This window comes from Anopheles maculipalpis, chromosome X, assembly GCF_943734695.1.
Source record: "Anopheles maculipalpis chromosome X, idAnoMacuDA_375_x, whole genome shotgun sequence".
Classification (NCBI taxonomy): Eukaryota; Metazoa; Arthropoda; class Insecta; order Diptera; family Culicidae; genus Anopheles; species Anopheles maculipalpis.
Window position 1 is genome coordinate 16539374 of NC_064870.1, and position 19893 is coordinate 16559266.

General features: G+C 41.9%; 1 pseudogene; it reads right to left on the reverse strand.

The window, feature by feature from the left end:
• Nucleotides 1-999: 999 nt before the first annotated feature.
• Nucleotides 1000-19893, reverse strand: part of LOC126563939 (uncharacterized) — an 88657-nt pseudogene continuing 69763 nt past the window's right edge.

Consider the following 19893-nt stretch of genomic DNA (forward strand, 5'->3'; position numbering starts at 1 on the left):
CACGCTTGCACAACCGCGCACAACCAGTGCAACACCAGCGGAACAAGTACGAGACATTCGTCTCGCAAACTACACCAATCGGCCAGGCAATCGATACGCATATTCGACTCACGTACAGCCGATAAATGAATTTACGAGTGCCACCCGACACAACCACCGGGCATTGTTGGCCTGCCGTTTGCTTCAATTATCACGGGAATTGCCGGTCGTAATGGTTTCGTGCAGTGCGAATAAGAGATTGTGTGTGTGTGTGTGTGTGTGTGTGTGTGTGTGTGTGTGTGTGGGTGTGTGTGTGTTTTATTTTTTATTTCGTCCCTTTTGCGTTGGTTCAGCTAGGCATCAGGCAGCACTTGGGACGCTTCGATTTTGCAAGTCACTGCTTCCGCATGCGGTCAACGTTTTCCGATTGGAGCTATCTTTATTGCCCGCGTCCGGAACTGTTTGAGTTGATCGTAGTGTTGTGTTGTGACGGTGAAAGCGGTTCCGTTTACATGACCACCAGGGTTGTTTTTCGTTTTTCTTGGTTTAAGTGTGCGCGTTTTCGTTGCTGCGAAAAAAAGGAAGAAATTAATGGTTCTTGAAACCCACGTTTAATAACCCAAGAAGGTAAAGGATCGACATTTTGTTACTAACGATGGTTTATTTGCTGAAAGATATCCAGCCATATTTATCGTTGTCAAATAGGTCACATTAAATTGGAATGAAGATCCAAGACATTCAATAGCTAAACGGAGGAATTTGGGTTAAATGGAACCTTAACCGGATCTGTCTAGTTCTTTGGAGCAGTCTGTAATAAATCAAGGTGCTGCGTGCTTGAGTGCTATTTTACGACTGATCCGTTTATTCTACTTATTACATACACTTATCTCAAACGCTTACAATACTTTTACATACTACACTTATGCATACTCAAACGCGACACTACATTCTCCCTCTTAAACGAAGTTTACTTTCCTATCTCGGATATTTTGATCTAGGTTATCGTCCTAGTCTTTTTGATCACTTTAATGGTGGACATGTACGTGTTAGTGACACATTCTTTTCTTCCGATTGCAAACGGTGCACATTTTTATTTGTACAACACGTCGACACATGACCTACTTTCTTGCTATTGAAACACTGCCACATGCGTGCAGGACATGTCTGTGGGTTATGAGATCTGCCGCATCTATAACATTTACACTCATATTTTTGCTCACTCTGTCTTTAATGTGACTGCTACCGCTGTAGTTGTGCACCTTCGGGCCGACGCTTCTGCTTGGCGCATACTGAATTGGCGCCATTTTCCTCGGTTTCACTTTCGCCGTAAATGCCTCGTTCTGGTCATCTGTAGCTTGCCACGTTCTCGCAATATTTACACTCGAAAGTCAGCTCAGACTCACGAAAAAGACGCTTTCTCTACTCTTCGTCTCGAACCCCAGCAACCAGCTGATCCCACAAAGAATCCGACAGACAGCACTTAAATTTACATGATTGTGCAAGTGCTTTCAGCTCCACTATGTACTCTCAGACCGACTGATCTCCTTGAAGACAGTTTCTTAAGTTGAAACGCTCCGACACTATATTCACTTTCTGTTCCAGCTATTTTTTTAACTTAATGCACAGTTTATCATAGTTGACGGTTATTGGCAAATTCGACTCCAAGCTGTACAAGGATGATCATCCGTTCGCGTTAGCAGCATGATCGTTCACTTCGATGCTCTGAAGTCGTTTACTTCGAAGAAAATGCCATGAAAATGGGCTCAATCTCTATAATCAATGACATGATTTTTCTGCTTTATTCTCGTCACCAAATATATGTAATAAATTAAGGTTATTACAATTATTACGTATACTTACATCTAACGCTTACAATACTCTCACATACTACGCTAACGCATACTCATAAGTGACATTACACAGTTATAAATAGAACCATTATACAACACTAAAGTTCAAATGCTACATCTTGGAGCCTCTCGTTACTATCACTTACGTATACAACCTTAACCTTAAATTTACATTAATTAGTGCAATCAAGCCATGATTCCGTTGGAAGTCTTTTTATTTATTCTAACCTCAACCGTCCCCCCTGTAGTGGGGAATCACTATCTAACTACATGGCATCAGCAAGTCTAGTAAGCCATTCGAAGACCGGCGTGTCCTAAAAAGGTAGTTAAGCCAAGAAACAGAAGAACCTCAAAGTAACGCAACGCAAGTTGCTGGTCGAGTAGTGCGCAATGTATACATTTCACAGGAAAATATTTCTTCCAAAGCTTTCCGTTTCCTGACATTCTTTTCAATTTTTGTGAATAATTAGCCTGCAGAACACCGGAACGTCCATCCTGCGCTGAAATGCTCCGTCCGCTAAGGGAGAGCGACCCGGTGATAAATGTTACCCAGACGCTTAATTAATGAAAGCACGACATCCAACCAAAGCCAAGGTTTTGTTCGGTACACCGGAACAAAACAGTCGCCCGACAGCTCGATGCCCTAGCAGCTACAGATGGATGTGTTATTTATCATTTTCTTTTGAACCATCCGACCTACTGGTCTGACCGCATGCGAGAAGTAAGTCTTTTTGTAGACGGTAGTTTTTTTGTTTACCATTGTTTGCACTTCTTTTTTCATTTGCTAAAATTATTCCCAAACGGACGTCAAAGATCAAGAGCTCATCGTGTCTAGAAAGGATGCTTCAACGCCACCGGTAGTCATTTTCGAATCGAATTGAAACGTTTAGATGACATCCGTCCACGTACGCCTATCGCAAATGCTTCCTCCTGGTCACGGTACCAATAGCCAGTGTGCGTTGGTGCATTACAAAAAGCTCCAATTTCCTTTCTTGCGGTGGGATGATTCATAAGTTTGAAACAAGCAACAATCTGCATCCTATTGCCATAACCCGCGGGAAGGAAGTCGCCTTTTGCTTTTGCTTTTATTTTCCTTTGCCGATAAATCATCCGGCAACTGCGTACCAATGGCTCGATTTCGGGGATAGCTGTACTGGTGTAGCATCCCGCTGCGTTATTGGCGTGTTCGTTTGTTTTTCCATTTGTTTGCCTGTTTGTTGTAATTTTCATCGTTCCCGTTATCGTTAAAATTATTTATGAATCCCTCTGTCTGGCTGTTTCGTTTAGCACATGTATCAGCGACATTGTTGTTGCTCCGATTTCCGAAATCAGCATCCTAGGAGAGAAAATTTTTCCACACTTATTCTCCTGTTATCATCCTGTTAAGCTTCAAAGGAAACAACAACAACAAAAAATACAAAAATGCGTAACAGCCATCCACCTTCTACCAAAACAGCTAACCGACGAATGCTTTGGTAAACGCAAAGAATGAAACACAGGTGAAACAAAGACAAAACAACACCTCTGTGATCCAGATCTAGTGTACGGGGCGTGAATCGGACGGGCGGGAACATATACGAAAAAAAAAAAAAAAGGCAGATAGAGGGACCCCGGCATGGGGTCCCCGATTTCGCGTCTTGGCATTGCGATGCGCATACTAATGAGCGATAAATCATCACTTGAGATTTCGAGCGCGTTGCCCTCGACCGTGGCAAAGGAAATTATGTGCCAGCTTTCCAGCTTCCAGCGTGTCCGGTCGCCCGAACCGAAACCCAACCAGCTGATTTATGCTGACCGACGGCGAAAGCCATATTTCATGATTAGAAGCAGTGGCCACGCAAACAGGGCAGCGAGCAGAAGATTATTGGATTAGAGCGATTTTGTCGTCACCAATCACGCGTAATTAACAGGCCTTCCTTCTGTGCGTGGTAGTAGTAGTAGTAGTGCAGTGGCGAAGGTTAACAAGAGCGCCGTCCAGGCGACCGTAATCGGAAGTCCCGATCTGGGACGCATTTATCTTCCCCACGGTTCGAAGCGAACAGCGCCCCGGAGGAAACATTCGGCGGACGATTCTTTCACGTGCGCCCAAGGTATGGGAGATATCTTTGGTGTGATTTAGACTTCACCTGTAGTGGAGATACCTTCAGGACATTGCCATTCTAGCTGAAATATTCACTGCAACATTTGCGTTCAGCCGTGTAATGCTCTTCAAAGTAAGGTAAATATTTCTTACCAATATAATAACGTCTTTTCGAAAACAACAAACTGCAAAACAGCAAAATTCTCTCGGTCTTCAAGGGAAAGCACCAAGATAGCCAATCAAGTGAAACATGTGGGAACAGAAACCGGAAACTCTTTGACGTAGGACGAGCGGGGACGAGCTATAAAGTACATCAAACTGAAGTAAAAATAAAAACTCAACAACCGTCAAGGTCCCTTTTCGCTCCGAAACCCGAGCGTGATTGAGATTTATTACGCAGTAAATAAGAACCAAGCCCACATTACCGGCACCGCTCGTTTGCTCCCAATCACGGGGACAGAGCGAATCAGGTCGCGGGCCCAGTTGATGTAATTGTCGCAAAGGTTTCGCATACAATTCGCTAGTTGGAGAGGTTGTGTCCATCGGTTGAGCCGTTGCTTGATCGAAACAGGCCACATAACGGGGCGTTTTTTGTTGAGATTCTTGCAGTTGTCAATATTTCTTTGTATTACAAATACCCAACTCACAGGGAGATCTTAAATTTTTGCTAAACAAAAACTCTATTCTGCGACTTAAAGGTGGAGAACGCTTAGGGGAATCCGTTATCAACATATTTTCATTATTTGATTAACGGACTTACTGAGTGCTAGAAAGACGAATATCCTTGAAAGAAAGATATGAATGTTCTGCAGTTAAGGTTTTATGATTTTAGAAAACACACATTTGTAACTTTGATGAAATTTTTATTTAAAAATAAAAAGGCGGTCCTGATGCAATTTGCAGGTGATACAATTGTCGCGTAATCGGTGGTCTAGTTGACAGGTGGCTCGGTGTGTCGCGTATCCATGGCAATTGGTGAGCATGTGATAGACGGCGAAAAAGCTGCAGAGAGATTTGCCAAGGATGTAGGAATGGGTCGGACGTATATGTCTTATTCGAAGGCGGGATAAGACTCGTTGATGGTGACTGGGCACGAATCCAGCAAACAACGATTATCGCGGATGCAGGTATGGAGTCTAGGAACTGGATGTGCCTTCGGAGGTACCGTGTTCCAGAGCGGCCAGAACACTGACACTGTCGGTAAAGATGACGTTCGATCGGTCGGTCTGAAGTTCTTCATCGGCAGCTAGTTGGATAGCTATTACTTCGTCAGCGAATATGAAAGTGTGATTAGGGAGCTTGATGGCACAGTTATCGTGACTTCAATGGATCACACAGCTGGCTGCCCGGATGGAATGTGAGCCCCGGTCCAGTCGTGTGAAAATTGGCGCCGCTGTCGCCTCAAAACCGTACCGCGATTGTGAGTTTTTATCATTGATTTGAGCTTTCGATTTGAGTAGCGATCTAGTTGGCATCGGTGTTCATTTCGTAAAGAAAGGAATAAGTATCTAATCCTATCCGGTTCCTCCGATCATCGTTTACTTCTTAGTCAGCTCAGGGTTGAGGCCATGATGGCAAGGCTAGGTCTCCAACCCATTTCCAGGATACTACTTTCTTGGCTGATTCAGGCAAAGAGTTCCCTGTGCTTTTCTACGCCTAATGCCGAACGGGTCTCTGACGAGCACCTTCATGGTTAGGCATGAGTCCAGAATTCTCATCACGAGCTTCAATCATTATATCCTTCTGGCTTTGGCATTAAATCAGCTTCGGCTGATGACGGTTACCTTTCGTTTCTACGGTATTTGGAGGTAGCTTGTGAGGTCTCTCGTAGGTCCTCTTCTCTCCCCAAACCAAGTGTCTTGTCGGAGATCCCATGTAGTTATTTAAAGTCCTGTAAGATGCCAGTCGAGAAATAACCATCCACCCCTAACGTACAGGACGTACGCTACGTATCCACTTTTGCTTAATTTATCCATAAAACCCATCTTTCCAATAGGTTGGATTTCCCGGTATAGTCAAGCTCAGATATTTGGAAAGATCTGTTTCCGTTAAGTGTGGTGTTGACGTATTGAGTCGGAATAGAGTATGTAGAGTCTGAATTATCCTTCTAGAAGCGTGGAAACCGTGTACAAATCAGCGCTACATTACTATATAAACTGGCAATAGAATAATCCTCCGTTCCTCCGTTAGTCATGCTGATTAACATGCAGAATAATAAAAGTCAAGGTAGCCCAACATAGCAGGCCTTGCCCGCTTGAGGTCATTACCCAAGGAAAAAGAATATTTAATAATTACATACTGTATTCAGTTACTATAATAGCAATAATCCATCAAGCATATAAACTAGTGATGGGGAAGTAACGCTGGACTTGTTGGATCGGGACAGTTGTAACGTACCTATAAGTCGGGACACGAATGTAACGTACCTGATAAGGTCCAAAAATAAAACAAAACTACTTGTCACCAACAAGTATAAATTTAGCCCTGTAGTAGAAGAACCTAATAGTTTTGAGATTGCGAAAATGATAGGTAGATTCAATTTTTCATATAAAATTTTTTATTTAATAAAAATGCTACGGAGGACAATGCGGCACTGGACCGTAATAATCAAATATAAATTTAAAAAATGCTACGGAGGATTGATACCATCACCGGTCCTTGTACCTATATATACGAGACTAACAGAAAAGACACATGTACTTTCATAAGAGCAACAGAGAAAATGTCTGCACTTGATGAATATTTGTGAAATTTTTCACGCTTTTTTTTTTAAAAAACGAAACTGTATTATATTTTTTAGTTCCTGAAGTACGACCTGGCCGTTTTGCTTGTTACAAATATTTGATAGTTGTGCATTGATTAAAACAGTTTGAAATTTTGTGAGGACTGTGACTTTTAAAGCCCTGTCAGACTTGATAATTTTGGTTGGAATAAATTGGGAATTTTGTTATGGATGAAAGCGATTTGACACAAGTTACCATAGAGGGGAAAACTGAGTTGCACTTGACCTATATACTATCTGCCACAATGCAAAAAAATGAATTATTCCATCTATGCGATCACATGCACACCATGGAATTTTCTGTCAAAAATTAAGGAAATTAAATTTTGAAACAAAATATCTATAACTAATAATAACAATAATTTAATGATAACTACTAGGCTTTCTGTTAGCAAAATTTTTCTTTGACGTAAGCCTCAGCTATTTCGACATTCAGGTCCAAAGGAGCTAGGCTCTCGTTACCGGTACTTTTTTTTACAAACTGGTTCGTTAGTTTTTTCCGATACTTTTCCCATCACTATATCACTACACAAACATCAATTTAAAATGAGAGTGACAATTTTAGAACCAAATGGACGAAGTGAAATAAACAGTGGAAAAATATTTGAATCTTACAGCGTAAAGCGTTACAGACATACACTTACACTGAATTTTATCTTCAATCAATTATCATTGGAAGATTATTTTGCAGCAATGCTCCATAGTGGCCATAATTGATTGCTGTCTTAAATCATGTCCGATGGCCGTGCATTGACACCGTTGTTTCAAAGAGACGTCAATATAAATAAGTACAGTGAATAGTTTAATATCAAAACTAGACAATTTTTTTAAACATTTCAAAACAATGGTTTCAGCAATGTTTTTCTACCTTTACTTTAGTGAACATTACCAGTTTGTCTCAAAAACGCTGTATAGTAGCAAGCAATCGCTTACTGATATGATTCTTTAAGGAGCAATATCATCCCAGCTTATTGCTCCCCAACTTTAGCAAAAATTACACCATTTTATTTTTGTAACATTTCCACCATGGTATCCAATCCTCTACCCCTCCCCGTCTTTAACCATTCTTTCATTTACCAAAAATAAACCATGAAATCACATGACAATAAACCAAACCAAACGATTTTTTACGTAATAAACAAGATCGTTAATCTCAAATGATCTTTCCTACACATACACACATCAAAAACGTTTCCATCGATTTTTTTTTTTCGCAATACAAACATTCGGACACATTAGACCCACGCAGTACAACAAAATGTTATCCTCCCCTCAAAATATCGATCGTATTTCATTTTTAGAGCGACAATAAAATGCGACCCCACGTGACAAGCGCGCTCCGTTTCCCTTTTCCAAAATACTTCCAATGTGTGTTTGGTACCTTTTTTAAAGTTTCGTGTGCGTGTGTGTATTTTTCTCGTGTATTTGTTTTTATTTTCCTTAATGCCGTTGTCTTTCTTCACCCAAGTGATACCAAAGAAACGCAGACCGTGTTCTGCGACGCGGTCTCAATTTTCTCATTTTATTGTTTGCTGCATGTAAAAAGTATTCATTTCCTCCGTTTGCATTTCTTCATCCTCGTGTTGACTTTGCGATCGATCGTTGTCTCGTATCTTCGTTTTTTTGACCTGTCTTTTTTTTTTTTTGATTCAACTGCTACTCCATCCCCAAATCCATCGTTGACGTACTCCCACCATGTGCTTAAATTCATGTTCATTTTTGCACCCTCTACCTTCAACAGCAAAGTTTTTGTTTCGTAAGATCTACCAATTTGCGACATCGCGACGACCGACGAGACACTTGAAGGTGCTTCACGTATAGTTTATTACACTCTGGGCATCGTTCAATGGTAGCGTGCATTGTTTTAACGCGCAACATGGCAACGGCCATATTGTGCACCCAACCGTCCCAAAGCCTTGGATGAATATCTATTTCTTCGGCTCTTACTATTTCTGGTTTTTGGTGCTGTAACCCAAGGAGTGTGTTAAAAAGCACGTGATGACCTTCGCTACCTTCAATCCGTTCCGTAGGAACATTTTGTGACCGGTAACATCCTTTTCGATGTATGTGTGCTGTATCCTTAGCGACATTCGTGTATTTGCCATATGATAAGCAATAAATCGTGTTAGATTTATCGACATTTGTTCCTCCAAGAACCAATGTGTACCATAAATCTGGGCATGTTGGCTAGAAACGTACAGAATCAACACTAGCTATGTGTGTATGTGTGTGTCCTGACAAGTGTCGAGATTAGCCATAAAGAACGTCCAATCTAGCGGTAAAGCACAAAGCTATCAAACGCTAAAGACTATATGAAATCGGACCCAGCTATTGAAAATCCCTCACGTACTCAGGATCGCAAAAGATAACATTTCAGCAATGTAGGCGCACTTTAATCAACGAAAATGGCTAAACAAATCAGGATACGAATCAGGATGCATACTCACCGAAACAAAAATAAAATAAAAAAAGAAGTGGATGCAAGACATTTCATACATACGAAGAAATTCTAACGCTAATAATCGGTATCACCGGGGAAGTGGGGACACTGTGAAGGACCATTAGCTGCAGAACATATCATATGTCCTTTATTGGGTTTCTAGATCTCCATTTTCGATGAGCTAATGGAGAGGAAACTCATGTTTATTTAGCATTGCTTTGGATTGCATTAAAGAAGCCATTTTGGCTTTAGACTAATCACGCTTAAAACTAGATCATTTGATTTTTTAAAGTCCAGTATAAGCCAGCCATTTTGACTGGTTTTCTGATCCGATTAATCCTTTAGTTCAAATTTGGAAAAAATGGCAGCATTTTGTGCAAAATTTTACAGCGATTACGGCTCATCAGCGAGAGACTTTGTGCATCAATTGGTTTTGCACTCTGTTGGAAACTTTATAAGATTCCCAACGCCCTGTCAGTTAGGAGGCGCCAAGAAGAAAAGGAGAGATAAGAAGGATCAGAAAAGGGCAGGACGAGCCTGCCCCGAGATCAGTTCCCTAACGATCGAGTCAGTCGAAAACCAATCACGAGCGGATAAAGATCGGAAAAACTAATTTTTTGGACATCGGACTAATTTTTTGGTTTTTTTTAATCTCTAAGAGCTCAGCAATAAAGGAAAAGCTAAGCTATACGCCAAAAGCAAAAGAAGCCGCTCGTTTTTCAACATACTTCAATATAACAGTATCTCTGGTAGATTGACCAAACTCATCCGTATGAGCAGCCCGAATATTTTTTTAATTTCATCCTTATTGGTAAGGTACCAAGTTTTGAAACGATATGTTGATTAATTAGTCTGAGCTGCATATACACAGCGTGAGATGAACAAAATGCAGCCATGTAAAACTTCATATTTTTTGTGCGTTGTAAAAAAATGTCGGAAATAACATCAAATTTCACAATCAATTCAGATTTGTTACAATAAGTCACCTTTGGCACGAAAAATGACCTTCAAATGGCGCGTGCTGAGTGCGATGGTGCTGAGTCCTGTTGTCCAAGGACTGCAGTCAAAATGTTTGCAATTACGCCATCACGCTTAGAACTCTATCACGATAAATTTTTCTCCTCATGAAACCAACAATAAATTGCTTCGTTGCGCTTGTAAACAATATAATGAGCAGTCACTGGAAGAAATTTGATAGCTGTCAGACGCGCGGTGCAAAAATGACAGCACTCTGAATTTGGTTGCAGTTTTTAATCTCATCCTGTATATATTTGTTTGAGCCTTCATGAATTATTACCTTATTACAAAAAAAATTAGAATGTTTAAACCATGTTTTCACCTTGACTCGTGTTTCAATATTTTGTAAAATGCAATTAATTGCACTTTGGTATCGTAAATATGTTGTGCTACACACTTTTCTATCTGTCCAAAGAATTATTTTGTGAATAAATATTATGTTTTATGTGGGAAACAAAGTGATTTATGTTTAAAAATGAAAAAAAGGGTTATATAGAATACTAAATATCCACCCATAAACATGAACAGTCATTCTGGCTGGTCCTGTCAAAGTGGCACATTTTTAGTTGTGATCGTTCTAATGTTAATATAACACGACGAACAATCGATTCAGTGTAAGTTTTTATTTCATAAGACGGAGATATGAATATTAAGGTTAAGGGTACTGATATGAGTTCATGTAAATCTTCCTTTTCTTGGCTTAAGGACCTCTAAAGTCACACCGGTAATTGAATGGCTTACTAGACTTGCCAATTCCACATAATTGGTTAGTCAGTCCTCACTACAGGGGGAAGGGTCCGGATGGGACTTGAACCTCGGTCCTGTCGTTTGAAGATTTGCGCTGCTGTCGCCTATACTACAGGCCCGCCTGCCGTCATGTTCGTCTAATTATCCTTTTTCATTGATCCATTTTCGTCTGGGAGATTTTTTTTTCGCAAAACAATTGTCATTTGAAGGAACTGCTGAGGAATCAAATGACTATAACAAAACAGTTCAATTGAGCTCCTATAATTTATGTTAAAGCCTTCCTTCATGTTTTCTTCACGTTTAATTAAAGTTTTTGTAAAGCCTATAACATCCTCAAACGCCACTCCAAAATGTTCATCAACATAGACAACCACCATTTCGCTTCCACGTTGGTTTCTCCGTAAATATACACAAACTCTGCCAGCGAGTCCCAAATACGTATGTTGACTAAATATGATTGCAATGGTTAAAATTTGTCTGAAATAACTATACAATCTCACCGGATTGCTACGTCTCGCACTAGCAATCGCCGAATAGACAGAGTGGCAGCAGTGTACGTGTCGCGTGAGGAAAAACAAACACTCCGGAAGGCAATAGAAAGGAAAACTCCCAGCCGGACAGCTTGGAAGAAACATTGGTTCCGCAGGCGGTATGGTCCCGCGTTCCACCCCATTGGTGGGACGTAATTTTCCTTGCTTCCGAAAAATCCAGCCAACCATACGATAAGATAAACACAGACACAATATTTTCATTTTGTGCATCGTTTCATTCGCTGTGCGGCGAGGGTGGGGTGTTTCCAGCATTGGGATAGCGCGTCCCGCGACGCCTACACAACAAATGGGAAGAATCCGAGTCATCGCCGTGTTGGCATGTTCTGGCTGGTGACGAGGTCGACGAGGTAGGATGGGATGACTTGTTTTTGCTTCGTTTGCATCCCGATGGCAACTGTTTGCCGAAATTTCGTACGCGTTGCCATGACGGGTAGAATTCCCAGCCCAGCAGTGCCCAGTCTAAAGTAAGCAAACAAATAGCCAAGGCGTACTGTCCTGCAATACAGAGTTGCTACCAAGATTAAGATTACTTCTGTTTGTTGCAAAAAAAAAGAAATACACCGACGGAAGCCTTTTAAACAGATCTGTGTGTTTGTTGTTTTCAAGATTTGCAAAAACCACCATCGTTCGGTGTCAGTTCATCGATTAACAGCGTTTCGGTCGGTAGAACTTTCTGTAGCGGATAAAATATCCAAACACGGTCCAGCAGATCGATACAGAATCGCTGTTTCAAGCTATCCGAAAAAGGTTGCAAAACGAAGCGGCGCGTTCCGTTCGTAATCGCGACATAAGCAACATAATTCAAGCCGCCATTCACTGAGGGTTTGCAGAAAGCGCGACCAGACAATCTGCACGCACAACCCGGACGAACAAACGGGCAAGGTGAGTTCTTTTATTGAGTGACAATTTAATTCAACCTCGTGTCACTTATCTGATTCAATTTATTCTACGTGCGGCTTCCTTTGCTCCTTCGCAATCTGCAAAAAGGGGCTCAGCGCCGTCTACTTTCTCTCGTTCTCTCCCTCGCTCTTTCGCTATCCTGCTCTATTTCTATCTTCCCTTTCTTCTTTAACTTTTTGAAGCTTTCCTGTTTGGTAGCAACGCCTAATGAGGGTTCTGCTGGCTTGGGTGTCAGCTCGATACTGGACTCTGCAAGAGTCACAGCCAATGTCAGCCCTCCGGTTGATGGATGTACATTTTCGCGTGGAACTACTGGGAGTGTGGTGAAAACGGGTGTAAAAACATTTTGCCGTTAAGAGCCTCGCGAGAGATCGACTTGGATGTTGCAACATCCTCCAGGAACAGAAGGGAAAGTGACTCAGGATGTCCAAAACCTTTTGAAATCTTAAACGACAGTAAGCCTCCATGAAGTAACGAAACGGTCATTTTGCCTCAGTATGCAATGTACATATAAACAAATGATTTTCACTATGAAAGCGACAGATAGAGAAAGCGAGAGAGAGAGAGAGAGAGAGAGAGAGAGAGAGAGAATAAGGCGCAGGATGAACAACAATAACAATTACAGCATCTTCGCAAGGCTTTAAACTATTGTGGCATAAAACCGTTGTGTGCCTATGTTAAAGTGTTTGAGCTTCTGGTTTACGAGCCTCTACTAGCGTCAACACGCAAAGAGATTAGCGTTCAACAACACGGTTTTATGCCTAAAAGATTCACAACTAGACATTGAAGGCCAAGTTAATGCAATTTATACGGACATTAAAGGACAACCTTCAATAATGTGTCTCATGACGTTCTTCTTGGCAAACTCGAGAGACTAGGTCTGCTAACACTCTTGGTGACGTGACGCCGAACGTTTTTACGCAGTAATCCTGGACACATACACCACAAGATCTTTCCGTTCACACTCCATTTTTTCCATTGAATCCGTACGCCAGAGAACCATCGAACTCTTCAAGCCACATTATGTGACTTTGACTTCTGGTGCAAGCCCAACGCTTTAACTATATCCATCGATAAATGTGTCTCTATCACAATAAGTCGATCGAGAGCACTCTTCAGCCATGAACTAAACGGACAAATCCTTTGTCCGTTTAGTTCATGAACATCCATGAACAAACGGACAAAAAGATTGTGTCAAAATACGAGGTTGTCTTTCGAAGATCAGCTCGACCATATCGTGGCAAGGTGCAACCAATTGCTAGGTTTGGTTACAAACATGATGTAGGAGTACCATGATGTACTCTGCACCATGTCGCTATACTGCTCACTGGTTCGATCGCTGAGCGCTGTTAGTACAGTCAGGTGGCTTACCTTCCCCGACCTACCGACTCGATCCTTAGCGGGGCTCTATTTCATTCTAAGTATCGTAGCCTGGACTATACGTCTAGGTGTCCAGGGTTGCCGCAGCTTGAACGTATTTAACGATCCAGACTTCATTGTTGGACTCCTCAACGGGTCCATCGATTTTCCAAGTGTACTGGTGGAGCTCGTCGGTGGACCTATACGTAATGTTCTCAGTCACGGAGCCCCGGACCATGAGTGGCCTACATGCGTTATCTCTTCAGCTCGGTTGGTAGGGCGTTTGATCCGGGAATGTTAGTATCACAATTAATTATTCGAGCCTCGAGAGAAAATCTTTCAGTTGTGCGTCAAATGGTATGGTAATTTTCCATAACTATTGCAAACGCCATGTCGCCGACAACACCTAATCAATCGGTTTTATTTAAATAAACAAACAAGGCGCACCAGTTTCAGTGTTGATGTTGCAAAACTAAAGGAACAGAGGATCTTACCGCATTACCCAAAGAGATAATTGATAATTGATTTGCCGCCGTTGACCTGCTTTGGTAAGCTCACGTAGGGCTGAAAAATTGAATTTGTTTCTAGGCCAGTTTTCAATAGTGAAACCTCCAAATTTTCATTCAACTAGATAATATACACATCTGCGGTCATAATCCCCTTGTTATTCCAAACTTCCGATTCCTGACCACGCAAACGATCGCCAAACCATAACGGTCCCCACCTACATGCTTTACCGTCTTCTGAATGTATAGTTTCTTAAGTGCGTCACTGGATCTGCGCCATACCCTGGATCGACGATTTTGTCCAAACAGCTCATACTTGCTCTCATCTCTCCACAAAACGCTTTTCCAAAAGTCTATGGACATCCCGGCGAACTTTTTGGCAAATTCCAATCTCTTCCGTTTATGTTTCATGCTTATGAAAGGGCGCTTCGATGCCAAACAACTTTTCAAACCACTTTCGTTGAGGCGCCGGCGTATGGTACGGCGATCGACATCCAGATTTATCGTTTCCTTAATTTCCCTAGAAGACAACTTAGGGTTTTGCTTCGCCAACCGAATTCTTCTCGCATCATCACGACGGGTCGTCACGCGATGACGTCTTTGTCCAGATAAGTTGCGCACAATTCCAAAGGTTTCGTGTTTTTTCCAGATATGCTTCACAGCTCCTATAGAAATCGAATACTTTTCAGCAATTTTCCGGAAATCAATTCCTTTTTTGCGATCGCTTAAAACCAGATTTCTCACATCGAGCAAAATTTGTTTTCCTGACATTTTACACTTTTCATATGACGCAATATTTCGATCCACTAGCTTTCCAGTAAAAGAACTGTCAAATAAGCCACAGGGCTATTTTTACAGAGATGTCAGAACGTTAGTTAATTATCACGGCAAGAAATAATGTCTTTTTAAGTGTATGATTTATTTTGTCCATGCTTAAAAACCAACTGTTGGCTATAACAACTTTTTGTATGCATATATAGTTATTTTTCGCTTCTAAAGACAGGCTCTGAGAGCATGGTTTTTATCTGAAAAATAAAGAAAATATTCCCCAAATAGCATTTTTACTTTGCGCGTATGATTTATTTTGTCCAGTACTGTATTTATAAATATATATAAACCATATCTTTCAGTCATCGTCAACCAGATAATGATAAAGATAATACAATTGTTAAATGTCATCGATCGCTCTATCGAGTAAACGCAGAGTTGCTGCACTTCAACAACTAGCCGCGCTTCACTCGCAAAGCGGCAAACTTGCTTCTTGTATGGTCGACCTAATGATTAACCCCGTAAAGGAGAGACATGGACAGTGGAGGCGTTTTTTGTCCGGGATAAAGTAAAGCGATGGCGTCGAAGCGTCCTCCAGAGAGGTTGGGATATTTGGCAGACGATAATGCGATCGTGACCGTGTACGGCATCGAGAACTTCTATAGCAGGCCAAAACCGCGAAGTATCTGTCAGCGCCTGAAAAGTAATTAAGTTATCAAAATCGAGTAAAGAGAATTGAAGTGTTTCGAATTCAAAATTACAGCAACAACTGTAACACATCTATCGCTATTGATTTGCGTTTAGTATTTTGATCTTACTAGATCACCGTAAACACAATAAAACAGTCTTCGTACTCTTACCTTTGCATGAAACGTCAACACTTTGGAGAGCATATCAGCGTGTTGCAGCAACGATCGTTATAGTTTCCACCAACTCTCCGCACCTGGACCGTACTGTTGACGATAGCGTGATGTTTTACGATCACGTTTACCGCCAGAACCGTCCACCACTCCAGGAACATGGTGGAGTCGTGTATGATGGGCCACTAATTAGATCACAATGACCACACTGCACATCCCGCCACACCCGAACAAACATTCAACCGCACAATGGTCCGACAACCATGCACCGTCTTGGGCGTGTGTACGGGGTCCGTGAATGTATATCTGTGCACATGTATTTTATAACGACTTTACAACCTTTGCCTTGGCGTACACGGTGCTGCGTGTGGCCAGACGACCAATCGTTCGTATATAGTTTTTATTTTCTGTTATTTGCTGTGCCGCAATGGTATGCTTTTGTATTAATGTACCTTTCAAACTCTGCGAAACAAAAAAACACGGTGGCCCATCCTGCTTCCAGACACCCTTTGCCTAGCACTGGTGGTTTGAAGGATCCCACATCGGTTGGAGCCTTTGACGCCCAACGAACGAGATTTTTTTTAACACAAGGACATCACATAGTGGCGCACCCGTCGCGTGTTGTGGACTGACGGGGAGCAACGTTCAGTAATATTTATTTTGTTTTAAATGCTTCGTTTTATTATGATATAATTTTATAGCTACAGCACTCTTGGACTCCCAGCCGTGCCGAGTGTGGTTTTGGATGGATCGCGAAAAAAGAAAACCCATCATCCTCGTTAGGGCTTTTTAGCTACAAGGTCAGCGTCGTGTTCACCGCAGAGCGGTTGCAGTTAAAAATCGGCTCTCCTCGAAACAAGGGTTTGAGCCGTAAAGCATTTGTTTTTTTTTTACCTTTTAGAACGCAGTCCCGCCGGGCTGGGTCGATGTTCGAGTCGATGATTTTTTTTTTGTAGCGGTTTCGTGTCGCCATCCTACCACCTTCTCGGTGGAGGTAGCGGCGTTTTCATTGCGTTGTCTACGTTTTCTACGCCACCAGCAGTTCTCCAATGAATGGTAGACGGTACGGACACTGACATCCGAAACTGGGGAGATATAAAAGCGTCTGGACTTTGTGCGAGACCCCTCGCACTCGCACCGTGAGTGCACCGTGGTCCGAGCGCAAGTGACACACGGTACCCCGGCGAGTCCGGGATCATATTTTGATATCGTTTATGGCATCAAACATCGTGTCGTGCCATGTTTTGCATGTTGGCGATACTTTTTGTTAGTTTGTGTTTTTTCTCTCTCTGTCTCTCTCTCTCTCTTTCTCTCTCTCTCTCACTCTTCCGCTCAGCCATCGTATCTTACTCAATTGCTTGATGCATTTGGCGCAAAATACTGGCAGCAGGGATAGGAGAAGAAATCCAATCTAACTGCACCTGATTATATAGCTTGCGATGCAGTTCAAGTCAAAGTTGTACGAGTATGTGTGCACGCGTGCGTGTGTGTGTGTGTCGGTATGCTGGCGCGGTTTAACTTGTTTGCCCCTGGCAGTTAAATTAGGGCAAATGAAGATGTTACGCGATGTTCGAGCGGACACGAACCGCCTTTCGATACTGCTCCACTGTTTTACCATCCCCAAAAACCGGACCACGATCTAGAAGTTCATGGCTCGAAACGTGATTGTGAGGTAAGGTGTTCGATGGAAAATAAAGAGAAAAACGACTGCTCTGTACAAAAAAAAAAAAGACAACGTGAACTGTGTTAGGACAGGACACGAAGTAATAAATAAGTAAAGCGACCAAGTAACAGGTCTGGCGTCAAGAGAATCTCTCAGGTAAATGGCGCGAAGCTTTCCGGGACCGCCGTGTACGCAGGTGGTTATCAAATAGGAAAACTCATGCGCCAGAAAACATATGGTTTAATTACATCTAGGAATTATCTGACATCAACTAGACCGATCAATAACATTACGGAGAGTAATACTGCCCGTGAAACAGCAACCAATTTGCTGTTTAGTAATTTACCTCCTTTCCTCCATCTTTAAGCAGAGTATCAGAATGGCAATAAATCCTAGCTCACAAATCTAACCCCAAAACAGACAATCAGCGGGAAAGAGGCTTCCAAGATAGTCCTAGAGCTCTCACACTTTTCACTACCAGGCAAAAGCAATCGCTACCAATACCTTGCATTGCTCCAGTCTTTTCTGTGCCTTGCGGAAGAGGAGAAATATTCGTCAATGCTTGTCTACGTATGCACAACGCTGTATTGTATGACTTCTAAGAAGTTAAACAGAACCACAACGTAATAGTATGTCTCTTTGATCCACCAGTCCGAAACACAGAACGGCAAGGTGATGGATGCATACGATACGACGGTATCAATCTTGTCTCTTCACCCCATTTAACCTGTGTGCGTATCGGTGTCGGCACAAAAGGATTTCCCCCAGAACCCAGAACTATAACCAAAACCTCATACCGCTTCAAAATCGATCCTTCGAGCAACAAAGTCACATTCTGTTGCTGGTTTTGGTCAGCGGATCGGTGCGTATGTAGCGTTGCATCACAGATTGAAGTAGAACATGGTATTCATTTATACTTCCCTTTTTTCTCTCTAACTAGTGTCCAAACTGCTACTACAAAACACCATGTCATCTGGTTGCGTGGTCCAGATGTAAGACAATTTCTTTTTCCTCCCGTAGACGTTTGTTACGAACGTCAATCCTGCGGGTGGATGAGCTCCAGTAGCAGAAGTAGAAGCGCTAGCGATGCTATAAAATTCAACTTTGAAGCGTATCTAGTGGCCATGTGTGGTTGTATTCCTTTCCTTCAGTATAGCTCCAGACTCAGAACGTCTCAACGCAAAAAAAAAGAGTCACCGAAAGGAGAAAAACCGACAAATGATTGAGTACAACCAGATACAACTGTCCGACCGCATGACCACCGTTTCAGGTGCGCCACTAGCAAAAGCACTTGCCGTTCATCACCGCATGTCAGTGGCCGTTTATCAAGTTTGCTTCACTGCCAACGGGTACGTATCGCTGCAAGTGGCAATCAGTTTTGGGTTGCTTTTTTATGTTTTCCTTCGGTGTGTGTCTGTGTGTGTACATCGGAACTAAACCTCCAAATTTCCACAGGTCAACTTTGAAATTACACGATGGGATAGAGTACGGACCAAATCACTGATGAATTTTGAGAGCACAGGTAATAGTTTTATTTCGTTATTGTAAATTTAAGTAATAATCTTTGGAATTGGATCGGAACTGATAAGTAACTAATGGCATTTGCAGCGGTGAATTTCGCAACACGAGACCCCAACCGATGTAAAAAAATAGAGTTCCTGACCGTAGGGATAGGTCGTACTATATTGAAACTGCTAAGATCGATCTGCACTACCATAGGAAGGATAAACGAAGATGTTGGAGTTTCAACTCAAGTATCGAACCATCAACTTATACCCAGGATAACATTTGTACGTGTAACAGTGGCAATGATGCCTTAGTAAAGAAATAACAATGTACATATTCTTGAAGCGTGAATAAAGTAGTTAGTCGCACAGTTACTGTCCACAATGTTTCTTCACTGTTTGAATCCGCAATATCACAACAGAAGATAATGAGAATCGCCTCTGATTGGTTGGTATTTTTTTTTAATTATGTTATAAACACCCTTAGTCAGTACCTCCTGAACAAAGCATTTTTTTTTTTTCGTTTATTTATAGAGGCTTTGAGTCTTAAAGACTACATTCGCCTCTCTACTGTGTATAAAAGATGGTTTAATCTAATACAAAACTATCGTATATGTGGCTTAAATATTATGGAAAACTATTGCAATTATGGCATACGGCCCACGGCGGGTGGATTGGATGATCGGTGATAGTTGTTGGTTGGTAAGTGTCTGTAGTTCTGCTTTGGCTCTGGTGATGAGTGCAGTTACGTCGAGTCCTTTTTCAAGGATCCGAGCTGCAGCTTCCACTAGTTGGTTGGTGATGATATGTTCCATAGGAAGAAGGCCGTTTTCGTGGTCAAAGCATTCATTAATGGAAGATTTTTGGATGAATTTTGTTCAAAAAG